The sequence below is a fragment of the Cryptomeria japonica genome, chromosome 7 (assembly GCF_030272615.1).
Source record: "Cryptomeria japonica chromosome 7, Sugi_1.0, whole genome shotgun sequence".
Lineage (NCBI taxonomy): Eukaryota > Viridiplantae > Streptophyta > Pinopsida > Cupressales > Cupressaceae > Cryptomeria > Cryptomeria japonica.
Window position 1 is genome coordinate 692,001,795 of NC_081411.1, and position 13,441 is coordinate 692,015,235.

Here is a 13,441-nt window from a genome sequence, read left to right on the forward strand (position 1 = left end):
GATGCTATTTTGTGCAGTACATTCATATTGGATTTAACCATCCAATTGTAGTCAGTGTGACTCCCATTTGTGATTGAGCAGTGAGCTCTAGGTGCTTAGCCTTTCTGCATGTGCAGACCCCATTTGTATATACTTACTATCTGCAGTAGTATCGTCTGATTGTGGGTAAGGTTTCCCACTGTGGTTTTTCCCCTTATAGGGTTTCCATGTACAAATATTGGTGTTATGTGTTGTGGATGACTTTATCCTTTTTGTTCCATGCATTAATCTTGACCGGTATTACATTTGACTGATAAAAATGTCTACTGGTATGAAAGATGGGTTTACTGGTTTTAAGCATTAAAGTTGATTAAGTTGTTTTGGTTTGAATTTATTTGACAACCGATTTACCCTGCCCCCCTCCCCCCCCCTTAGTTGTCTCTGGGACCTAACAATTAGATTGTTTTTGGCCTTTGCAACACATAAGAACTACAAAGTATATCAGATGGATATCAAATGTGCATTTCTGAATGGAGATCTTGAAGAGGAAGCTTACATTGAACAACCTGATGGATTTTCTTTGACAAAAGACAAAGATATGGTTTGCAGGTTAAGGAAAGCTCTGTATGGGTTGAAGCAAGCTCCAAGAGCTTGGTATGCAAGGCTAGATAAGTATCTTTTGAAGATTGGTTTTTCTAAAGGTAATGCTGACAGCAATTTATACTATAAAGTGACTAATGATGACATCTTAGTTATAGAAGTTTTTGTTGATGATATAATCTTTGGAGGAGAAGATGGATTATGTAAAGTCTTTTCTATTAAAATGTGGCAAGAATTTGAAATGTCTATGATTGGAGAAGTAAAATTCTTTTTAGGATTACAGATTTCACAGATTGATGAAGGTACATTCTTGAGTCAATCCAAGTACTTAAAGGAGTTACTAAAGAAATTTGGGATGGAGAACTCTAAATTGGTAAGCACACCTATGACTACAAATGACAAATTATCACTAAGGGATGAATCTACACCTGTTAATCCAACTAGGTACAAGTCTATGATAGGAGGTTTACTGTATTTAACACAAACAAGACCTGATATTATGAATGCAGTATGTATTGTTTCAATATTTCAGAGTAATCCTAGAGAAAATCATGAATCAACAGTAAAAAGGATTTTCCGGTACTTACAAGACACTACAAATCTTGGATTATGGTATCCTAGAGATGAAAACTTTGAATTATGTGCATACACAGATGAAAATTGGGTAGGAGACATTGATGATAGAAAAAGCACCATCGGAGGAGCATTTTTTCTTGGAAACGGATTAATTTCTTGGTTGAGTAAGAAACAGAGTTGCACATCTTTATCAACAGCAGAATCAGAATATGTTGCAGCAGCAACAAACTGTACATAGGTATTATGGCTTAAACAAATGTTGAAGGACATAAAGGTAAAATGCAAGGAACCTATAACTATCTATTGTGATAACACTACAACAATTGATATATCTAAGAATTTGGTACTACATTCTAAAACTAAACATGTTTCTATGAAATTGAATTTTCTGAAAGAGAATGTTGAAGCAAAAGAAGTCAAACTGGTTTATGTGAATACTAAAGAGCAGATTGTAGATATATTTATCAAGCCTTTGCCTAAGGAAACCTTTGAATATCTAAGAGATCACCTTGGGGTCATACCCTCACCGATAGAGACTTAGACAGTTGATGTTTGTCATCAACCGATAGAATTAACAGAGAAATTTTTTTCCGGCTTTGATGAGGAAGCTACTTCTCAGGGGGAGTAGTTGGTATAGTAAATTGATTGGTATTTTGTATCTAAAAATGGTTTTATATTTATTTGGCATTTGATGTCAAAGGGGGAGAGATATCTATGGAAAAATACATTATCTTTTGGTGAGACATTATTCATTGGGGGAGAGATTGTTACTCTCTGTATTTGTATTTTGATCTTTGCTTAATGATCTCTTTGGGAGATTGTTGGTATTTGGCATTTCTGTTTTGGCACTTTGATGGTTTTTCCATCTTGTGTTGCCATCAATGCCAAAGGGGGAGATTGTTGGTATTTTGGTATGGTTTGGTCATTGATGTCAACACCTACTGACACTTATCAACTTTGGCACTTTGGAGATTCAACAACATTCACCGGTAGGCAAGTGACTTATGCACAGTCACTGGTATGTGGTACACCGGTAGGATACAATGATCACCGACACTTGGAATGGAATGGAAAATATTTTGTAATGTCGAAGACATTGTTTGGACATCTTACCTTGGCAAATTGTTTATTGTCATATTCGTATTTGCATATTTGCAGTTACCGACAAATAGGTCCAGGATATACACCGACAGGTTTATCTTTTCTAGATCAGCACGACATGCTATGGAGATGGTTAATTATTGTTGTAAATGCATTAAGATGACATGTTCAATCGGTTATTGCATCGGATAATGTATTGTTTGTAAAATGATTTTATTGTAATATCTTGTAGAGCCGACCTACTAAAATTGGTCTTAGGTTATGGTATAAATGTAAGATCTTATTTGTAAGATCAAGTGTGGAATGTGAAAAAGGAATAAGAGAAGGTATATGTGAGAATAAGCAGAGCTATACATGCAGACATCATTTGAAGATTGAAGGAGGGTTTTTGTGAAGACAATCAGAACTACACCGGTACTGAATCCATCATAGAAGATGCTATTTTGTGTAGTACATTCATATTGGATTTAACCATCCAATTGCAGTCAGTGTGACTCCCATTTGTGATTGAGCAGTGAGCTCTAGGTGCTTGGCCTTTCTGTATGTGCAGACCCCATTTGTATACACTTACTAGCTGCAGTAGTATCATTTGATTGTGGGTAAGGTTTCCCACCATGGTTTTTCCCCTTACAGGGTTTCCACGTACAAATATTGGTTTTATGTGTTGTGGATGACTTTATCCTTTTTGTTCCATGCATTAATCTTTACCAGTATTACATTTGACTGATAAAACTGTCTACCGGTATGAAAAACTGGTTTACTGGTTTTAACCATTAAAGTTGATTAAGTTGTTTTGGTTTGAATTTATTTGACAACTGATTCATGCCCCCCCCTCTCAGTTGTCTCCGGGACCTAACAATCTATATTTCAAGATTGCTAATGATAATGTTTTGATTGTTGAAGTTTTTGTTGATGACATTATCTTTGGAGGAGATGACAACTTAAGTATGAAGTTTTCCGATGATATATAGAAAGAATTTAAGATGTCTATAATAGGAGAAATGAAATTTTTCATAGGTTTATAGATTTCACAAACTAGAAAAGGTATTTTTATATCTCAAGCTAAATATGTGAAGGAATTACTGAAGAAGTTTGGGTTAGAAGATTGTAAACTAGTCAGAACTCCTATGCTGATTGGCTACAAATTGTTTAACAATGATGAATCTCTGAAAGCTAATCAGACCTTGTATAGATCTATGGTTGGTGGACTGCTATACCTGACTCATACTAGTCCTGACATTATGCATGTTTTCTGCATGGCTTCTATATATCAAGTTGATTTGAAAGAGAGTCATGTCACTATTGTAAAGAGGATATTCAAATATCTAAAAGGAACTATGGATTATGGTTTGTGGTATTCAAGGAATGATGATTTCATGTTATGGGCTTACATTGATGCTGATTGGGCTAGTGATGTTGATGAATGGAAGAGTACCTCTTGTGGTGCATTCTCTTTGGGTTATAAATTGGTTTCATGGGTAAGTAAGAAACAATATTTAGTCTCCCTATCTACTGTCAAAGCTAAATACATTGCTACTACTTGCAACTACACTCAAGTAGTTTGGATGAAAAAAATGTTGAAGTATATCAGGGTTATCTATGATGAGCCTATGGTCATATATTGTGATAATTCCATTGTTATTAATATGTCAAAGAACCCGGTGCAACATTCAAAGACTAAACATGTATCAATCAAGTATCATTTCTTGAGAGAAAAATTCAGTGAAGAGGAAGTGAAGTTAGAGTATGTGTCTAGAAAGGAACAAATTGCTGATATTTTCACCAAACTTTTTTTGTAGATACATTTGTCTATTTGAGTGACAAGTTAGGGGTATCTACCCCTCTTGATGGGAACTAGATGCATTGAGTTGCATCAATCCGGTGGACTTCACAATCTTATCTTTTTGTCTGGATTGATGAGTTTATGGTGCTCCTCTAATGGATTGCTCTATTTCTGGTTCAGTTGAGCTGGTTGTAATCATGATTTGTTTATTTTAAGGGGAAGAGTAAGTTTGGTTTTTTGTTTTGAGAACCTTTGTTATTGATGTGAAAGGGGGAGAGAAATCATGTGAAAAATTGTCTTATATGTTGTTTGTGAGCTTGATCTTAGGGGAAGTTTGTTGGAGATGTTTTCTTTCTTTGCATTGATTGTTTTTCACATCCATATGTTGCCATCAATGCCAAAGGGGGAGATTGTTGGACATTGCTAGTGCTAGGATATGTTGTTGTCATTGATGTTAGCATATTCCTGTGATTTATTGCTTCGGTGGTTGTAGATTAGTTTATTTGGATCATGGTTCAGCATATGGAGTATTTATAGTATCATTATATCTTTTTGTATTGGTTTGAGTGATAAAGGAGATAATTGATCATATCATATAGTTCGGTTTATAGTTTGGTTCTTCTAATCAATGCTTTGTAGAGTTGGGTATTTCATCTGGTATATTCTGGTATGATCAGATCTTGAGTTGCAATTTTGGGAGATTGTTTGGGATGTTCATGTGTATCTTCATTTCAGATGGATCATGATTTGGTGCTCTGCAAGTTATCTTTCCTCATGGCAGTTGTTTTTGTTTGAGTGTTCTTGAGTTTTAGATGTTGATCGATGAAGATTTGATAAGTGGTGTTGGTGCAGCTATTACAAATGATTCTAACATGTTTGCTAGTGTTTCCTAATTATTTCCTATTTGTTTTGATAATCTACATTGATCGATGTGCATGGTTTTGGTGTTTTGTTTATCTAGTGGTGTTCTTCATGATATGAGACCTATTTAGTGGTGTATCGTGTTGTGATTGATCTTGGAGTTGATTCTGGTGGTGTTACGTGTTTGAGAATTTGGTTTAGGTCCATGTTATGTCTTGTATATAATTATATTATTTCGGTGATTCATATATTTATCATGTGATGAAATTTTGTAATTGAGAGTTGAGGGTTTGGTCGACCTTGTAGTCAAGGTTGATGAATTGTATAAATATATGGTTTAGTCATGTAAATTTTGTATTGATGAAGTGTCTGCATTATCTAAGAATGGTAAAGGTGCAGACAAGAGAATACATCCTTTGGTATTGTGATTGAGTAGAGATTGAAGTATTTTAGAGCAGACAAATGTGCTTAACTAGAACTATCATCAGGCATTTGCAGATGCTATTCTTTTGATTCGTTTGTTTCTTGATTATTGTCCGAATATTTTGTAAGTTAGTGATCCTTCCCCGAGGGTTGTAACCTTCCAAGTTATTATATTTGAGCAGTAAGCTCTAGGTAGTTAATTTGAATGCATGTGCATTCCCCATTGTAATTATTTTCACATATTACTACAGAGTATCATCTTATTGTAGGTAGGTTTCCACCGTGGATTTTCCCTTAATTGGGTTTTCCACATCAAAATATTGGTGTTGTGTGTTGTGCTATTAATTTTCTTATCTTTTTTGTTGCTGTAGTTAATCAGATTTGCCTTTGAGGTTAAGTTTGCTAATCTGGTGAAAACTGATTCACCCCCCCTCTCAGTTTTCCTTCATTGTTGTTGCCAACATATATATATATAAGAAAGCAGTACCAAAACCGAAAGGTTTGGTACTTCATTTTTCCATTTATATGTGTGTGTGTGTGTGTGTGTGTGTGTGTGCGCGCATGTACATGTACATGCACATGCACAGACACCCACACCCACACCCCCCCCCCCACACACATATATACATGTACACACACACACACACACACACACACACACACACACACACACACACACACACACATATACATATATCACTAAAACACATTTTCTCTAGCACTAGGTTATGAAGGAAGAAAATAATGCCTCAAAATTATGGAGACAATATTTTGATGGTGCTAAATGTACTAATGTCTCTAGACTAGAAGTACAAATATTCAATAATTTTACATTTAGTTTAGTTATACTACTATTGAATTGAAATATAATTCATTTCTACATGCAATCACTCTTTTAGATAGAGAGGATATAAATAAATTAGAATTATTTGAGGATTTTAAACCTTTTATTAAAAAATAGAAGGTTCAACTACTACTAAAAACATCAAGATGAGATTTGATTGTCATAAATTATTTAATATTGTATTTTTGTAGTCTTGTGAGCTGGTGGTTTGAGTTGTTTGACAATGTATTTATATTCTTTCTTTCCTGCAGTCTCTTCTTGGGTTGCTATTTATTTTTTATTGTAATCTCTTTGCTTTAATCAATACAAAAAAAAGATTTTAGAATTTTTTGAAGCCTTAAATTTTTAGTTAATTTAAGGAGCCCAAAATGCATACATGACAATGGTTAGATCCAAATTTGACCCAAAAAAGATCTTCTAGTCAATAGGAATCATGTGAAATCAAGTAGTAGATCAATAATCAAAGATGATTGGGATAATATAAATGATACATATGAAGATAATTAATTGTATAGTTTAAAATCAAATCAAATCCTAGAAGGAATAATCATGCTTGATAGCTTCTTTATTGCTAATGGTGCAAATAGAGAAAAGAGGAATTTTGTTGGTGACAAGGGAGATTATGTAGAGGTAGGGATAGCATTGAACAAGAGAGTAAAAATTGGAAAGGTATGCACACAAAAGGAGATCAATATGTTGATTCACCTCTATATAATATGTGGTCATGTCATAGCAAAGTATGACATTATAAAGAACTAAAAGGTTGTAGCAAAGATGCCATTAGACATTGAGTAGACCTCTCTATGGTTTCAAAGTTAGTAAAGTGAAAAATAACCTATAAATCCCAAGATAGATCCCTTGATGAAGCAATACTTGACAACGTTATAGACTCTAAAATCAAATTGCTAGTTAAATACTCAACATGGGTTTCCCAGATTTGTGTAGAGAAGACAACAATATTCCTTAATTTGTCATAGGTGAAAACAATTGGACTAGAGCCCTCTCTAACCATGTTTTACACTTTCTGGATGAATATTATAGACATGGATTTATAGGACTTCCTAATCACGAATCTATAACTTTTTGTTAGAATAGACACCTCGAGACTAGGGTAGCTAGCAACCATGTCCAACATTTTCATGATCAGCTTGCAACCATGAGTTCTTTTCTATCTTATTTCCAAATCTAGCCTATTGTGTTAGTTTTTAGTTTTGTATTTCACTATTATTACTAGAATTTATTGTTTTCCTATCATTTAACCTAGTTCATTCACATACACTTCACAATCTCAAATTTATTGCAACAAAGGAACATAAATCCAAGTGTTCATCTCTCCTATTAGGATTGTAGTTGAACCTATTTGAGTTCCAATTCTATTCTATGGATATTTAAGATCTAATTCATAACTATAGGCCTATGATCTCGTTTCTATACATATCCTTTTGGTGAACCCAATGTATCTTATGCTTTCATAACTTCTGTTTTGCATTTTCAAATTTGGTTTTCATACATTTAATTGGTTCATGCTTGCATTAATTTATGAAATCTATTTCTTACGCAATTGTAATTATATGTATTTAGATAACTAGTTCACTAAATTTATCTTATCATTTTCATGAACCCGACATGCCTTATACTTGCATATCTTCTTATTCTAACAAGCACAAATCTAATTTAAATGCATTAAGATAGTCACATTAACTCAGTTATTAGATATTTCTATTGCACATGTGGTATATGTTATAATTTGTAAAGAAAATTTGTTTCATTATCTCACTGTGTGCTTAATTAATTGATTACTTTATTAGTTTTACAATGAAGTCATTTTATACATATTATAATGGCTTAGTTTCCCTTATGTCACTTTACCCTTCTCCCAAAAACCTTCCTACTGACAAGAGGTTGATATGGTTGAAATTTCCTTCAATGATACTTCACCTTCTATCCATTCCAATGATTTCCCTTCTAGAGATAAAGCCTTGATGAGCCATCCTTGTCCCTCTCCCAAAGATTATTTTATTCATGAAGATATTTTGGTACAAGAAAAGGATATCATTAACACTTCTCTCAATGATCTCTCTAATGTAGAGTAAGTTGACTCTCAACTATTAGTACTACCTTGTCTAGGTATCTCCTCCAAGCTACACAAGAACCATCCAATGATTCTACACCTCACACCCTCCAAGGGTCTACAAGACTTACCCTCTCTGACCTTCCCACGATCCTTAGATTAGGATAAATACTTGTTGTTTTGTGAGTTCCATTTTTTTGGTTAGGAGACCTTGTTTTTCCCACTCCCTTTCACACTCAACCTGACAGTTCAACCCCTCTACCACAGGATCTTCATTCCCCACACTACACACATAAGATGCATTATTTTAGAAGGATTCCCAACCTTATTACTTCCTCAAGAGATTTTAAATTTACCGGTTTGGATTTGTACAAACAAACTGCACTTTTAGGACTAATAGGAGACCTAATTCTAGTAGCCCTATCAGCGGGGTATTATGCATTTATCCACTAAACTTCCCAAACAACCCTATGAAATATTTTACATTCCTGACACCCTTTGGTTTTTTACATACAATATTTCAAAACTGATGGTGGGTTTCATTTTTAACCTATCTAACCTTTACCGGGCTAATTAGGCCTAATTGCCCCTTCCTAGGCCTAAAAAGTAGGGATTTGTTTAAACACCTTCACTAGTCCTTTTCCCTATGTGAACTATTCATAGTTTGGGTTTGTACCTCCATGAGGATTTCCAATCCAATCATACTTCACCTCCACCCACCGGGTTCACCCAATTAGGGCCTTTTAGCCTTGATTCCTAATGCTTGGTAACTCAACATGCCAAGCCTAGGTTATGGTGGAAAATCTTTGGTTTAGATTCCCCTAAATCAAAACCAAAAATAAAACATACTATACATATCAACCTAACATTCCACAAGTTTTTAGAGAGGAAATCCACCATGGAACATTAGGTTGGAGCCATTTTGCTCTCAAAACCCTAGTTTTTAGGACCTTTGAACCTGCCAGCAACAAAATGAAGAATATTGAGAAAGTACAAAACTTCAAGACTCAAAACCAAAAAAAAAAATGAAGGTAAGACACCATTCTAACAATCCATGACCCTTTTTTGAGATTCTTAATCCGTAAAGGTCGTACAAACTTGTAAAGAACAGGCGGTGACTCGGAAAAACACACCAAATGGGAAACTAAATTATTTTATTTGTTTCAGATCTTCAACAACTGATTATCTTTGGTATTTCCAAGCCTTATACTAGCCTTGGAGTAGTTACATATGCTCACAAACTATTGTGTCAAATAACTAGCCATTGGTGTATGAAAATGTTGTAAAGTTGCTATGAGCAACTTTTGCAATCTGTTGCGTAGGTGAGAAAATTTTCTCAACCCCAAACTTAGTCACCTTAAAATGACTCATATGACCTTAACTACCTCAAAACAACATGAACAACCAACCTTCATTAACTTAAAAATAGCTTATCTTATTAAGTTCTCTACCTGGCACCCTTAAGAGCTCACTTGCCAACATTGGCCAAACAAAGACTCTTAGGGCCCTTACAATCATTTGAGCACACACTCAATGGTATCTTGGCCTTGTTACAAAACTAAAAACATGATTCCAAAATGCTGGAAACAAACACAACAAAATTTTTTAAGTTCCCCTTCACCATACTCCTGGGGTAGGAAAGACTCAAGTCCCTTGAGTGGATAGGGCTTGAACAATGGTTCCACATGTTGTAATATATCTCCTTTAGACATCCTTGTAGCTTTAGAGTCAAGGAGACTTGTTCATTTAACCAAGTAGTCTCTATAGACTCCTTTGCTAGTCCTTTTGACAATCTTGGAATCTAGAATGCATTCCAATGTCACCAGTTGGCTTGGAGGTAGGTCTTGTATCCAATCTACAACTTTAGTAGTAGTAGACTCTTCTTGGTTTGTAGCTGATTGAGTTCCTTTATACTGGAAAAAATCACATACATTAAAGATTGGTGACATACCCAAGTTTGGTAGTAGTTCCACTTCAGAGGCATTGTTGTGATACTTATGCACAACCTTAAGAGGTACAATCTTCTTCATGCATAGTTTGCTAGGGAGTCTCTCCTTTCTCAGATAGGCCATAACTAGATCACCTACCTTGTAGTGTACTTCTCTTCTTGTTTTGTTTACTTGTGTCTTGCATTTCTCATTGTTCAACTGCAATGTTTTCTTGACTTGTTCATGGATCTCCTTGATATTCTCTGCAAAGTTTTCACCTTGAGCACTCCTATAGTCCATGGAACTAAGGTCTCTGAGTTCTAAGATACCCCTTTGATGACGTCCATATACAATCTCAAATGGACTCCAACCTATGCTCCTATTGACAATGTCATTATAGGCATACTCTTCTTGTCCCAATACTAGATCCCAAGCTTGACCATTCTGTTTGGTGAGACATCTTAGTAAATTACCCAAGGACCTATTAACTACTTCATTTTGACCATTAGATTGTGGATGGTATGCAGATGAAAAAGAAAGGTTGGTGCCAAGTTTCTTCCACAAGCTTCGCAAAAAGTGGCTCACAAATTTCGTGTCTCTATCAATCACAATGCTAAGTGGTAAACCATGGATCCTCACAATCTCTTTGAAGAACAACCCTGCTATGTAGGAGGCATCATTAGTACATTTGAAAGGCACAAATTGTGCCATATTTATGAATCTATCCATGATGACATAGACACTTCCATATTCTCTAGGAGTTCTAGGTTAACCAAGAACAAATTCTATACTCACATGCTCCCATGGCCTTATTGGTATGGCAAGAGGTTGATATAACCCTGCATTGCTGGAGGTACCCTTATCCCTCTAACAAACAACACATTTCTCCACAAACTTTTTAACATCTAACTATAGTCTAGGCCAATGGTAGAACCTACCAACCTACTCTAAGGTCTTGTCAAGAGCAAAATGTCCACTTAGATTGCCTTGATGCTTCTCCTTGATGATATTGTGTCTCATAGAGCACTATGGTATGCAAAGTAGGTGTCCTTTAAACAATAAGCCTTTTTGCAACATAAAATAAGAATAGGCAACATGACAAGCATTAACAAACTTTGAGAAAACATCATATGCTTTACCAAAATCTTTGTCACCTTGGTAGAGGTCTTTGAGGTCATTTAACCCCACACTTTGTAGTTGCACTTCTTGGATGGTTAGAACCCTTGTACTTAAGGCATCTGCTAGCTTATTGGAGACTCCTTTCTTGTGCTTGATGGAAAAGGTGTAGGCCTAAAAATACTCAACCCACTTGAGGTGTCTTTCATTCAATTTCTCCTACCCATTCAAAAAAATAAGTGCATGATTATCAGTGTAGACTATGAACTCTTTAGGTAATAGATAATGCCACCACTTCTTGAGTGCTTGCACCATGGAATATAACTCTAGATCATAGGTAGAATACTTTTGTTTTTCTTCATTGAGCTTCTCGGAGAAAAATGCAACCAGGTGACTTTCCTGGCTCAAAATGGCCCCTATAGCCAACTTGCTAACATCACACTCCATAGTGAAGAGATGACTGAAATTAGGGAGCCTAAGGTAAGGGATTTCTTCTACCTTTTGTTTTAACAACTCAAACCCCTTGTCTGTTGCACTAGTCCACTTAAACTGACTTTTTATCCCACCTTTGATGGTGTTCAAGATAGGTACACACACATGGCTAAAACCTCTAATGAATTTCCAATTAAAAGAAGCCAAACCATGGAAAATTCTTACATATCCTATTGAATTAGGAGTAGGCCAATTCACTATTGCTTCCACTTTTGATGGATCCATTTTTAAACAACCTTGAGAAACTACAAAACCAAGATACACCAATTCATTTTTGAAAAAATCACATTTATCCAAGTTGATCATAAACTTTTCTTGATGTAGCTTCCTCAAAAATTGATTCAAGTGTTTGATATGCTCCTCCTTTGACCTACTAAAAATCAGAATGTCATCAGGATAAATAATGACAAACTTACCAATGAACTCTGTAAGAACTTCATTCATGAGTCTCATGAAGGTGCTAGGTGCATTTCTGAGCCCAAACGAAATTACCAACCATTCATATAGCCCCTCATTTGTTTTAAAGGTTGTCTTCCATTCATCACTAGGCCTTATCCTCATTTGATGATAACCTGATTTCAAATCCACCTTATAAAAGTAGCAATATCCACCTAGGTAGTCCATTAGATCCTCAATCCTTGTCATTTGGAACCGGTACCTAATTGAAATTTTTTTATGGCCCTTGAATCAATGCACATCCTCCACTTGTCATATTTCTTCGGTGCCAAAAAAATAGGCACTACACATGGACTTAAACTCTTCTTTATCAACCCTTTATTTAGCAATTCCTACACTTGCTTTGCTATTTCCTCATTTTGAGTAGGTGTTATTTTGTAAGAATCTTTCTTTGGAAAATTTGAACTAGGTATGAGGTCTATTTGATGGTTAACATATCTCATAGGGGGTAAGGAATCTAGTATCTTATTGATAACTATGTCTTTGTACCGGTCTAGCAAGGTTTGCACCTCTTTAGGTATCATCGGTTTGGTTTCAGTCTTTGTCTCTTCTTTGGGTTTCACTATGAGAGCACATCCTTGGTTCCCTTCATGCTTCAACAACTTCAGGAATTATTTTCCATTGAGCAACATAACACTTGATCCAACATGTATTTCCTCACCTTGATCAATCAAGGGATCCATTTGAAACTTTCTACCCTCCTTGGTGATAACATAGGAATTCTTATCCTCATCATGTATGGCTTTGACATCATACTGTCAAGGGCATCCCAACAACAAGTGGCATGCATCCAAGGGTAATATGTCACATAGCACACTATCCTTGTAATCTCTTATTTCAAATTCTACCCAAGTTTTCTCATCTACAAGCACATGCTGACCCTTACTCAACCAAGACACCTTATAGGGGGTGGTATGTGGCAACCTTTTCAATTTTAGTTTTTCTACCATCTTAACTACTACAATGTTCTTAGTAGACCCTAAATCTACTACAACTTTACAAATCTTACCATGAGATATGCAAGTGGTTTTGAAAAGTGTTTTCCTTTGTGTAGGTTCTTTGGACTGTGGTACCTTCAACAAGGTCCTTCTTAGCATCAAGTTCTCTCCATATAGGACTGGTCCTACCTTGCTGATTGGTGAGGTAACACTTTGACAATCCTCTTCTTGCACCAATTGAGTTATATTGTCTCCCATGTGAGAGCTTGAAGT